General features: G+C 49.4%; 1 protein-coding gene across 2 annotated transcripts in view; it reads left to right on the plus strand.

The window, feature by feature from the left end:
• Positions 1 to 7,372: 7,372 nt before the first annotated feature.
• CD276 (CD276 molecule) overlaps positions 7,373 to 12,321 on the plus strand; it is a 33,366-nt gene continuing 28,417 nt past the window's right edge. Inside the window, exon 1 of one of the 2 annotated variants that reach the window (XM_061430312.1) lies at positions 7,373 to 7,455. The gene's annotated coding sequence lies outside the window, so the exon portion shown is untranslated. Of the gene's footprint in view, positions 7,456 to 7,478; positions 7,568 to 12,321 lie in introns of those variants that run through there. The other variant, XM_061430311.1, reaches the window with a different exon arrangement.

Below are 12,321 nucleotides of genomic sequence, written 5' to 3' on the forward strand. Positions count from 1 at the left end.
AGAATACTGGAGAGGGTTGTCATTCCCTTCTCCAGGGGATTTTCCCAACCCAAGGATCTAACCCAGGTCTCCTGCATTGCCAGCAGATTCTTTACCATCTGAGTCACCAGTGAAGCCCAGACACCTGAAGTCTACTCTAATACCCAAGTGCCAGAAATAAGAAACTTTCTAGCAGGAACCTGCAGTGGTCACTATGCACCATGTTCAACCCCATACTGGATCTGCTCATTCAGGGAAATGGAGCTGACTTAGTCTGGGCTGGCTGGCCTGCTCCAGATGGCAGCCCTGGGAACCCTAAATGAGTGGGCGGGGTGAGTTGGGAGATGTGGCCTTTGCCAAGATATCAAGGACTTGAGGCCTGAAAACACAGACAATTCAGGGGGTGATGTGCAACAATCAGCCGGAGTGCGGAAGGCCAATGCCAAGACACTGGTGTCACAGGGAACCTCAGGGAAAAAATGCTAAATGGGGCCTTAAAACCCCCACTTCAAAGCCAGGTTAAGGAATCCAATTGCTGGATTTAACAATATTCAAACAGATGAGGGAGACATCTGTCCTTTTGTATGTCAAAGGAGGCAAAAGGAAGTTGTCTTTCAATTTCACCATGAACTCAGAATTTCTGTCCTGGGGAGGCTAATAAGAGGGTCAGAACACCCCCTCCCTTTGCCAAAATGGTGGTCTGATGTTCTTTACAGGTATCCTGGGGAGGACAAGATTATGGAAGGTCATCATTTCTCTGTTACTGAGCACGGCCCCACCTATCAGAATAAGTCCCAGTTTCCCCCTCGGTCAGTCTCTCCCATCAGGAAGCTTCCATAAGCCTCTTATCCTTATCCATCAGAGGGCAGACAGAATGAAAACCACAATCACAGAAAACTAACCAAACTGATCAACTCAGTGAAACTATGAGCCATGCTGCGTAGGGCCACCCAAGATGTACAGGTCATGGTGAAGAGTTCTGACAAAACGTGGTCCATTGGAGAAAGGAATGGCAAATCACTTCAGTATTCTTGCCCTGAGAACCCCATGAACAGCATGAAAAGGCAAAAAAATAGGACACTGAAAGATGAACTCCCCAGGTCGGGAGGTGCCCAGTATACTACGGGAGATCAGTGGAGAAATAATTTCAGGAAGAATGAAGAGACGGAACCAAAGCAAAAATAACACCCAGTTGTGGATGTGACTGCTGATGGAAGTAAAGTCTGATACTGTAAAGAGCAATATTGCATAGGAACCTGGAATGTTAGGTCCACGAATCAAGGCAAATTGGAAGTGGTCAAACAGGAGATGGCAAGAGTGAATGTCAACATTTTAGGAATCAGTGAACTAAAATGAACTGAAGTGGATGAATTTAACTCAGACGACCATTATATCTACTACTGTGGGCAAGAATCCCTTAGAAGAAATGGAGTAGCCATCATAGTAAACAAGAGTCTGAAATGCAGTTCTTGGATGCAATCTCAAAAACGACGGAATGATCTCTGTTCGTCTCCAAAGCAAGCCATTCAATATCACAGTAATCCAAGTCTATGCCCCGACCAGTGATGCTGAAGAAGCTGAATTTGAACGGTTCTACGAAGACTTACAAGACCTTTTAAAACTAATACCCAAAAAAGATGTCCTTTTCATTATAGGGGACTGGAATGCAAAAGTAGGAAGTCAAGAGATACCTGGAGTAACAGGTAAATTTGGCCTTGGAGTACAAAACGAAGCAGGTCAAAGGCTAAAAGAGTTTTGCCAAGAGAACGCACTGGTCACAGGAAACACCCTCTTCCGACAACACAAGAGAAGACTCTACACATGGACACCACCAGATGGTCAATACCGAAATCAGATTAATTATATTCTTTGCAGCCAAAGATGGAGAAACTCTATACAGTCAGCAAAAACAAGACCAGGAACTGACTGTGGCTCAAATCATGAACTCCTTATTGCAAAATTCAGACTTAAATTGAAGTAAGTAGGGAAAACCACTGGACCATTCAGGCATGACCTAAATCAAATCCCTTATAATTATACAGTGACAAATACATTAGATCTGATAGACAGAGTGCCTGAAGAACTATGGACAGAGGTTTCTGACATTGTGCAGGAGGCAGTGATGAAGACCATCCCCAAGAAAAAGAAACGCAAAAAGTCACAATGGTTGTCTGAGGATGCCTTACAAACAGATGAGAAAAGAAGAGAAATGAAAGGCAAAGGAGAAAAGGAAAGATATACCCATTTGAATGCAGAGTTCCAAAGAATAGCAAGGAGAGATAAGAAAGACTTCCTCAGTGATCAAAGAAATAGAGGAAAACAATAGAATGGGAAAGACTAGAGATCTCTTCAAGAAAATTAGAGATACCAAGGGAACATTTCATGCAAAGATGGGTACAATAAAGGACAGAAATGGTATGGACCTAACAAAAGCAGAAGATATTAAGAAGAGGTGGCAAGAATACACAGAAGAACTATACAAAAAAGATCATGACCCAGATAACCATGATGGTGTGATCACTTACTTAGAGCCAGACATCCTGGAATGCGAAGTCAAGTGGGCCTTAGGAAGCATCACTATGAACAAAACTAATGGAGGTGATGGAATTCCAGTTGAGCTATTTCAAATCCTAAAAGATGATGCTGTGAAAGTGCTGCACTCAATATGCCAACAAATTTGGAAAACTCAGCAATGGCCACAGGACTGGAAAAGGTCAGTTTTCATTCCAATTCCTAAGAAAGGCAATACCAAAGAATGTTAAAACTACCGCACAGTTGCACTCATCTCACACGCTAGTAAAGTAATGCTCAAAATTCTTCAAGCTAGGCTTCAACAGTACGTGAACCATGAACTTGCAGATGTTCAAGCTGGATTTAGAAAAAGCAGAGGAACCAGAGTTCAAATTGCCAACATCTGTTGGATCATTGAAAAAGAAAGAGGGTTCCAGAAAAATATCTACTTCTGTTTCCTCGACTATATCAAAGCCTTTGACTGTGTGGATCACAACAAACTGTGGAAAATTCTTCAAGAGATGGGAATACCAGATCACCTGACCTGCCTCCTGAGAAATTTGTATGCAGGTCAAGAAGCAACAGTTAGAACTGGACATGGAAAATAGACTGGTTCCAAATCAAGAAAGGAGTACATCAAGGCTGTATATTGTCACCCTGCTTATTTAACTTATATGCAGAGTACATCATGAGACATGCCAGGCTGGATGAAGCACAAGCTGGAATCAAGATTGCCAAGAGAAATATCAATAACCTCAGATTTGCAGATGACACCACCTTTATGGCAGAAAGCAAAGAAGAACTAAAGAGCCTCTTGATTAAAGTGAAAGAGGAGAGTGAAAAAGTTGGCTTAAAGCTCAACATTCAGAAAACTAAGATCATGGCATTCGATCCCATCACTTCATGGCAAATAGATGGGGAAACAATGGAAACAGTGACAGACAATTGTTTTTTTTTTACTCCAAAATCACTGCAGATGGTGATTGCAGCCATGAAATTAAAAGACGCTTGCTCCTTGGAAGAAAAGTTATGAACAACCTAGATAGCATATTGAAAAGCAGAGACATTACTTTGCCAACAAAGGTCCGTCTAGTCAAAGCTATGGTTTTTCCAGTGGTCATGTATGGATGTGAGAGTTGGACTGTGAAGAAGGCTGAGCGCCAATGAATTGATGCTTTTGAACTGTGGTGTTGGAGAAGACTCTTGAGAGTCCCTTGGACTGCAAGGAGATCCAACCAGTCCATTCTAAAGGAGATCAGCCCTGGGTGTTCTTTGGAAGGAATGATGCTAAAGCTGAAACTCCAATACTTTGGCCACCTCATGCGAAGAGTTGACTCATTGGAAAAGACTCTGATGCTGGGAGGGATTGGGGGCAGGAGGAGAAGGGGACGACAGAGGATGAGATGGCTGGATGGCATCATTGACTCCATGGACGTGAGTCTGAGTGAACTCTGGGAGTTGGTGATGGACAGGGAGGCCTGGCATGCTGTGATTCATGGGGTCGCAAAGAGTCGGACACGACTGAGTGACTGAACTGAACTGAAATGCCTCATATAAGCAGACTTATACAATATTTGTCTTTCTGTGGCTGGCCTTTTTCACTTAGCACAATATCCTCAAGGTTCATCCATGTTGTATCATATGTCAGAATTTCCTTCCTTTTTAAGGCTGAATAATACTCCATTATACACATTACCAGGCTCTCCTGGTAGCTCAGCTGGTAAAGAATCCACCTGCAATGCAGGAGACCTTGGTCGATCCCTGGTCGATCCCTGGTTGGGATGATCCCCTGGATGAAGGGAATGGCTACCCACTCCAGTGTTCTGGCCTGGAGAATTCCATGGACAGAGGAGCCTGCCAGGCTACAGTCTATGGGGTCCCAAAGAGTTGAACACAACTCTTTGTGATTTTCACTTTAGTGTAATTTAGTGAAAGAGCAACTTCCACTAAATATACATTAGCACATTTTATTTATCTATTCATCTACCAAAGGACACTTGCATTGCTTCCCCCCTTTGGCTATTGTGAATAATGTCACTATGAACATGGGGATGCAAATATCTCTGAGACCCTAATTTCAATTCTTTATGAATATATACCCAGAATTAAAACTGTTGGATTCTATGGTAATTCTATCTTTAGTGTTTTGAGGAACCACCATGCTGTCTTCCATAGTACCAGCCCTTTAACAAAGGGCTTTCCCTGAAGCTCCAACCAGTGAGTTTCACTTCCATCTCATTGGCCATCTTAGATCATGTGACCACCTCTAGCTGCAAGGGAGTCTGAGAAAGGATGTATTTTTAATTCGGCACAGAACAAAACATTCCCTGACCTGAGGAGATTCCTGTGTGCTGGGATGGTCCAGGTGTTTATGTCCAGGAGCCAAGTGTCGAGTCACAGCTGAGCCTGTCCTAGAGACACTCCACCTATCCCCCGCCCACAGTGTTTGCCCTTTCTGGGGGAAATCAACATCCTCTTAAGGCACTGTGGCAGGAATGTCAGCCAGTACTTGTTTCTGTCCCTCCTGAGCTGTTCTCTCAAGCAACAATTAAAGTCTTCCCATGGCACCCCACTCCAGTACTCTTGCCTAGAAAATCCCACGGATGGAGGAGCCTGGTGGGCTCCAGTCCATGGGGTCGCTAAGAGTCGGGCACGACTGAGCGACTTCACTTTCACTTTGCACTTTCATGCTCCTTTCACGCATTGGAGAAGGAAATGGCAACCCACTCCAGTGTTCTTGCCTGGAGAATCCCAGGGACAGAGGAGCCTAGTGGGCTGCCATCTATGGGATCGCACAGAGTCGGACACGACTGAAGTGACTTAGCAGTAGCAGCACCAACCCCTACCAAGTGTAAACTGCCCTGTGCTGCTCCTTCACTGTCCATCACAGCTATGTCATGCCTTCCCTGCCAGACTATAAGTCCTCTGGGACAGGACCTGTGTTACCACCTTGGGGCACAAAGTGCAGGGCTGACTCCTGGTGGAGGGACGGAGAGCGAATTCCTCTAGACCAGTTCTAAGTCCTGCTGCAGGGCTCCTGGATCTCGCAGCTCAGGGGCACCTCTCCATGGGATGCTTCTCCTCTAGATTTTGGGGCCTAGGAAGGGCTACTCATCTTGAGAACCATGAAGTCAGGCCCAGGCTATATAGGGCCTGACAGAGCAGGGAGGAGCAGGGAGGGGAGGCTGATGACCTTCAAGCACTCTGGACCAGATGGCCTGGCCTTGATCCCCCAATCTCTGCCCCATCCCTAGGAGCAGTCACACAGACCCCAACACAGACACAGCCACTATCAAACTTACTTTCAGATCACATGTGCACTTAGATGCAGAGTTACAGATGTTCACAAATACACACACCCATGCATCACTCACACACACACACACACACACTACAATTAAGTTTGAATTCAGCATTTAAATTCAAGGGGGGCAAATCTTAGTTCCTCCACTTAATGGTTGGATATCCTTAAGTAAGTTACCTCTCTCCTTGTGCCTTAATTTCCATATTTGTGAACATGAGGATAATATTAATAATAGCATTTACCTCACTGAGTGGTGGGCTTTCCTGGTGGCTCAGATGGTAAAGATCTACCTGCACTGCTGGAGACCTGGGTTCGATTCCTGGGTTGGGAAGATCCCTTGGAGGAGGGCATGACAACCCACTCCATTATTCTTGCCTGGAGAATCCCATGGACAGAGGAGTCTGGCGGGCCACAGTCCCTGGGGTCACAAAGAGTTGGACATGACTGAGCAACTAAGCATAGCACTGAGTTGTGCCGATGAAATTAGATAAAGTGGCAAAGTGCTTAAAACAGTGGCTGACAGAGGTGCATATGTATTCATACACATTTCCTAAGCCCTCTCCCATTTAGTTGCTGCCACTTGGTGGTGGACCTAGCTGTAATACAACGTAGGAGTCCTTTTATCTCTCTGAGGCTCAATTTTCCCACCTGTAAAACAGGGATAATATTATCTTCCTGGTCCAGTTGCTTTGAGGATCTCAACAGGCCCATCATGGAAAACTCCTAGCCTCGTCTCTGGCCCACAGAAGTCTGCGGCACCTTAGCTATTACCGTCTGTAACTGATGGAGAACAGGTCAGAGAACAGGTGCAGGGGCGGGATGTGCCAAGGCAAAGGCCTGACCCCCATCACCCTGCAGGCTGGAGGTCCAAGCCTGACCCAGCCCCGTCTCCTCCCAGGCTGGAGTTGAGTCCTGGAAAGACAGAGCCCCAGATCAGGGTAGGGGGTGGTCAGAGCTATCCCACCTTTGGGAGCCTGGGGTGGCCACTAGCCTGGCATGGGGCTGGGGGCAGGGCCAGCCTGGTGGCTGTGGGTGGAAGGAAAAAAGGAAAACCAGCTCAGTGGAAATTACCCTGTGGTTGGCTCAGGCGCCCACGACACACTGTATTTATAGAGAGCTCACTGCCGCTGTTAATGCCTCACAGTCGAATTAACCCTTTCCAGCCCGCCGTACCAGCCTGGTGCCAGAGAAGAACACTGGACTGGGGAGTCAGCCAGCCAGATCCGAGCTCTGGCTCTGCTGCCAGCGGCCTGGAGCAGGACCCCGGGTGGCCGATGACCATCCAGCTATCCCCCTAGCAGAAAATAAACTCCGGATCTTGGGAGGGTGGGTCACGGTGGGGGATGGGCGGGGATCAACTAGCACCCCTTTACCAGCGCGCCCGCGTGGGTCTGGACCCGGGGCAGGGGCGGGTCCCGGCCGGTGCCCTGCCCAGCGGGCGGGCTCCGGCCTCGGCCCTAAACCGCGGCCGCGGGGCCAATCCGGCCTCTGGGGCTCACCCGGGCCGCCTTTCCGGGCCCGCGGCTTCCTCCAGCCCGCCCCGCCCCTCGGACTCCCGAGGCCGCCCCCGGCCCCCATTCGGGCCCGGCCTCGCGGCGGCGGCGGCGGCAACTCGGCAGCGCTCCGCCGCGTCCCCGAGTCCCGGGAGTCGGCGCGGCGCGGTGAGTGCTTGCGTGGCGGGCCCGGCGCTGGTCGGGGCGGCCTTTGTCTGAGGCCGACCCCGGCCCCGGGCCGCCGGGCAGCGGGCCTGCTGCAGGACGGCTGGAGCGGGCGGTGAGCCTCCTCCCTCGCGCGGCGCCCCCGCCCCAGCCCTCTCCCCCTGTCCGGGCTGGCCGCGGCGCCGGTAGCACGTTGGACCCCGGATCTGGGGCCTGGAGGCGGCTGAGGCTGCCAGAATCCAATCCCGCCCCCAGCCCTGCCTCCCCTTCCCCTGGCCGGCGGGGCCTGAGCACTGTGGGAGCTGCCCTCACCCGGGAATCCGCTCGCGGAGGAGGCTGGGCGGATGATTGTGACCGCGGAGGCCCTGGGTGTGCAGGGGAACAGAGGCAGATCTGTCATTGTGTTGATGATTCTGGAAAGCTTCAATATCTGGAAAGCCGCTATCTGGAGCTAGGAGTGAAGCGGAGTCTCCCCGGGGCCCTGCAGAGGAAAACACCATGACTTGATCACCAGCTCTGAGGAGGGGGAGCTGCCAGGGAGAGGAGGGCCAAGGGTTGGATAGGGGAGGGGGGCCCCATTCTGCTTGGCCCAGAGAAATGGAGTGGGCGACTGGAGACTTCCATGGGTAGCAGTGGGCATGAGGGAGACAGATTCAGAGAAGGACAGACAGGGACCGCTGGCCTGGGTGAAGGAATGAATAGGTGTGTGGGTAGTGGGCAGAACATAGGGAGCAGGGATGGGACATTTGGGGGCTTGGGAAATCTCAGGGAGATGATGGGTGGGGTGAGATGGAGAGGAGGTGGAAGATGTGGTGGAGGGAAGGTGGGGACCCAGGGTGGAGGCCCAAGTCCTCTGTTGCTGCTTAGCTAGCGAATTGGCAGGTTCGGGGGCCTAAGGCAGTGAACTGCCAGAAAAGGAGATTTATTTCTAAGCCAAACCTAGCCTAATGAGAAATGCGTGATGGATGACTCAGATATGGGATCTATCATTGAGGAAAACATTAAGCAAATAGGAAAGCAAAACCCATTGGAGAGTTGAGAGGGTTTGTTTGACTTAATTGAGAAAAACTACTTAGGTTCAAATTGGATGTAGATAATTATAAATGAGTCTGATTTCATCATTAAATGAAGGCCCTAGGTCTTTTTCTTACATGCCTGTCTTTGGCAATTTGCTTCTATATTAGAAAGTAATGAAGCTGTTCTGTTTTTAAGAGAGTTCTTTGTTTAGTTCAGCCTCTTCTGTGACTCCCTCTTGCCTCCCAGAAGTTCCTAGGAAATCTTGAGGCTGTGCAGCCTTCCTGTAATCTGGGGGTCTGCACACAGGTGGGTGCTTTTGGAGACTGAGGGAAACTGAAGTCTAAACTTGAAATTGAACTCTAAACATGTCCAGTTGGTTGGTCTGATCTGAGTGGCAGAGCTCTGAGGCTGTGGGTATGAGTGGTGGCTTATATTTCCAGCTCTTTTGGAAATGGGAATAATTTGGGTGAGTGTATTTTTCTAATATTTAGAGTTCCTGAGATTAAAAGTGAATACTTATGTTAATCATTGATCATGGAAATCTTTCTCCCCTGTATTATGCACATCAGAGTCTGACCTCCTGATGTCAGTGACATTTTCCTTCATGACTTCAGATCAGCGCTGTGAACATCCATTTCTGCACTAAGGGGACTCTCAGGGGAGTGAGATTTGCATTAAGTGGCTTCAGAGATGTTTGTATTGGTCCCATGACTGATCTTGAGAGTTCTTTTCTCTCTTCAGTGACATCACTGGTGGTTTCTCCTGCTTGCTCTTAGTGAGCTTTCCAACGTATTCCAGACTCCTGTGTTGCAAGAAATTGGACCATCCAGCTTGTTAGAGATAGGAATGTTAGCAACTCTTTGCAACCCCATGGACCGCAGCCCGCCAGGCTCCTCTGTCCATGGGATTTTCCAGGCAAGCGTACTAGAATGGTTTGCCGTTTCCTTCTTCAGGGAATCTTCCTGACCCAGAGATCGAAACTGGGTCTCCTGCACTATAGGCAGATTCTTTACCAACTGAGCTACCAGGAAAGCCCGAGAGATGGGAAGCCTACATTAAAACAGGACTGAGGATGAGAAGGGGTTTTGGGAATTGAGGACCGTTTTTCCTCCCTATCCTTGGCCCTCTGCACCCAGGCACCTGATGGAAGCAGGTTGACTGGCTGACTGAGATACTCAGATACCTGATAGCTGGGTCATAAGCTGGAATGTTTGTGGAAAGGACAGTTATAGAAGTGTTGTCCCTTCTGTGGAGGCTGTGTCCTTACTCTGTTGAAGTTGATTTTTGAACTGTCCTGTGGGAATTCCTCTATCCTTAAACTTTAACCTGCTCTGAAGTCATCAGTCTTCATTCTTTGGTGTAGGATTTGGGCTTGATACTGAGATGAGCAAAACTGTTCAGGATCAGAGACTGAGTATGATCATAGAGCCAGAAGTGAGATGCCACAGCACTCAGAAAGTATTGTAGAACAAGTGTCTGGCCTGTTGCTTGGCACTTCTTGGTTGGGTTTGTGCCATGTGAGGAAAAATGACCCAAGTCCAAGCGGCCCCTGAGATGAACACCACATAGGGCTTGAGCAGTGGCCCTGAGTCATGGGGTCAGGGGAGGAGGAGGAAGGGCAGGCAGGATGATGTCACTGCCCATGAGCTTATCCTCTGAGTGGGTGGCCACTTCCACTCCTGTCCATTTCCCACACCCCTAGGGCAGGAATGACAGGGAGGTCCACTGGCAAAAGAAGGAAGGCAAAGTCAGGGCCTAAAAGAGGACAAGAGCGTGGGAACTGGTGATCTGTGAGAAATTTCCTTTGGTCTCATTGGTCAGAATGGATCACACATCTGTACATATAGCCTGACAGAGGAGGCTCAGTGCAGAGGATCCAGGAGGCCTTCTCCCCATGCTCATGGCAATAATAACAAAAGTAGTCATGATCCTTACCACTGTTGGCGTGCTTTAAATCCTTTCTGTATGTCCTTATTTTATCCTTACAGCAGCTCTGTGGGGTAGGCATTGCTCCCCCCTTTTTATGTAACCTTTGCCTGCCACCCCCAGTTCTGCCACCCCTGCAGGATAAGGTTCCAGATAGGAGCAGTGGGTTTTCAGGTTTTGGCGGGTGGGGCTGTGCTGGATGCTTAATAGAAATAGTCTCGTTTCATCATCATAGCTGTCCTGTGAAGTAGGGAGTCGTTAGCTCCATTGTACACATGGGTAAACTGAGGCCCAGGAAAGGGAACTCACATGCCCCAAAACATGCAGCTGGCAAATGCTGAGGCTGGGTTGCTGTCTCCTCCAGGAGCTGGCTCTTTCTGCCACTCTGGAGGCAGACTCAGCTGGAACCTGGTAAGATGTGCTAAGGGTCCCTAGTAAGATGTGCATGGCAGAGAGGATTCATCTGGGGAATTGGGGAGACGGCAGACCTGACCTGGATGTCCCAGACTAGTGTTCTTGCAGCCCAGTTGGAACCACTGTGACGAGTTCTTACTATTCCAAAGGCCTGGTCCTCAGCACACTGGTGCCTTCCAGGAGCCCCTCTCAGTTCCGACCAGTGCTTCCGGCCAGCTGCCCCCATTCGCCCAAGAACGGATGCTTCCTCCACACCCCTAACGCCTTTGGGCCTTTGGTCTTCCCAGGACTTAGGGAGGGCATGTTGGAGGGAACTGCTGGGAGTGGGGATTGAGAAACATTTTTGGGGGGAGCCTTGGAGCAGGGAGAGATACTACCTCTGGGAGGCAGGACTTCCAGGTAACCTAAAGTCAATGTAGGCTCCCCAGAACTGGACCTCCCATGGGAGAGATACTGAAATGTGTGGAGGCCTTGTACAAAGGGGTGTGTAGCAGCATGGGGGCTGTCCTGGAGGAGGAAGGGGGAGAGGACCAACAGGGATGAGCCAGACACAGAGATGGAGCTGAATTGTGATTTGCTGCTTTGGAGTTGGGGTGCTGGTGGAGTCCTAGGTGCAAAGGGGAGCCAGAGAAAGAATAACATTCCCAGGGATCTGTACATGTAGCCTGACAGAGGAGACTCAGTGCAGAGGATCCAGCAGGCCTTCTCCTCATGCCCATGGAAATAATAACAAAAGTAGTCATGATCCTTACCACTGTTTGTGTGCTTTAAATCCTTTCCGTGTGTCCTCTTATTTTATCCTTACAGCAGCTCTGTGGTGTAGGCATTGCTCCCCCTCTCTTTTAACGATATGGAATCAAATCTCAAAGAGGTTAAGTCATTTATACTTGATCATGTGTCTAGCCAGCCTTCGGAGTCAGAGTTTGAACCTAGGCTTGTCTGCTGTACCTGAGCCTAAGCTGTGTGGTGAGGCAGGCAAGAGAGCCTGATGATGATGTTTAACAGGTGAGGAATTGAAGCCCAGGGGCACCTGTAAGCTGGCTTTTAGTCATCTCTGATGTGACTGATGATTGAGCATGGGCCCCTCGGCAGTCTGAACCCTGTTTCCTAGGCTCAGACTCCCCTCTGTATGGTGGGCATGGAAGTGGGCCCTGGACAGGTGAACTCCAAGAGGCCTTCCAGCGCTGAGGCTAGGTGGAGCCTGCTACACTCCTGAAGAGGAACCAGGAGATCCAGAGAGGTTGGTGCTTAGGTGGAGAGGGGTCTGCAGCATTTTTCTGCCAGGGCAAACCTCTTTCAGAGTAGAAACCTGAAGAATGTCAGGGCAGGGAGTGTTTAGGTAGAACATATCTGGAGTAAGTAGGCCCTTCCATGAGTGAAGTCTAGACAGGTTTCTGGGAGGGATGAAATTTCCAGACACATCTGGGTGGGCACTCAGCAGGACTCAGCAGAGGTTGACTGAATGCAGATGTGTGTGGCACGGGCCTGCCAGGACATGACCTGGGATCCGCC

Source organism: Bos javanicus, chromosome 10 (assembly GCF_032452875.1).
Source record: "Bos javanicus breed banteng chromosome 10, ARS-OSU_banteng_1.0, whole genome shotgun sequence".
Taxonomy (NCBI): Eukaryota; Metazoa; Chordata; class Mammalia; order Artiodactyla; family Bovidae; genus Bos; species Bos javanicus.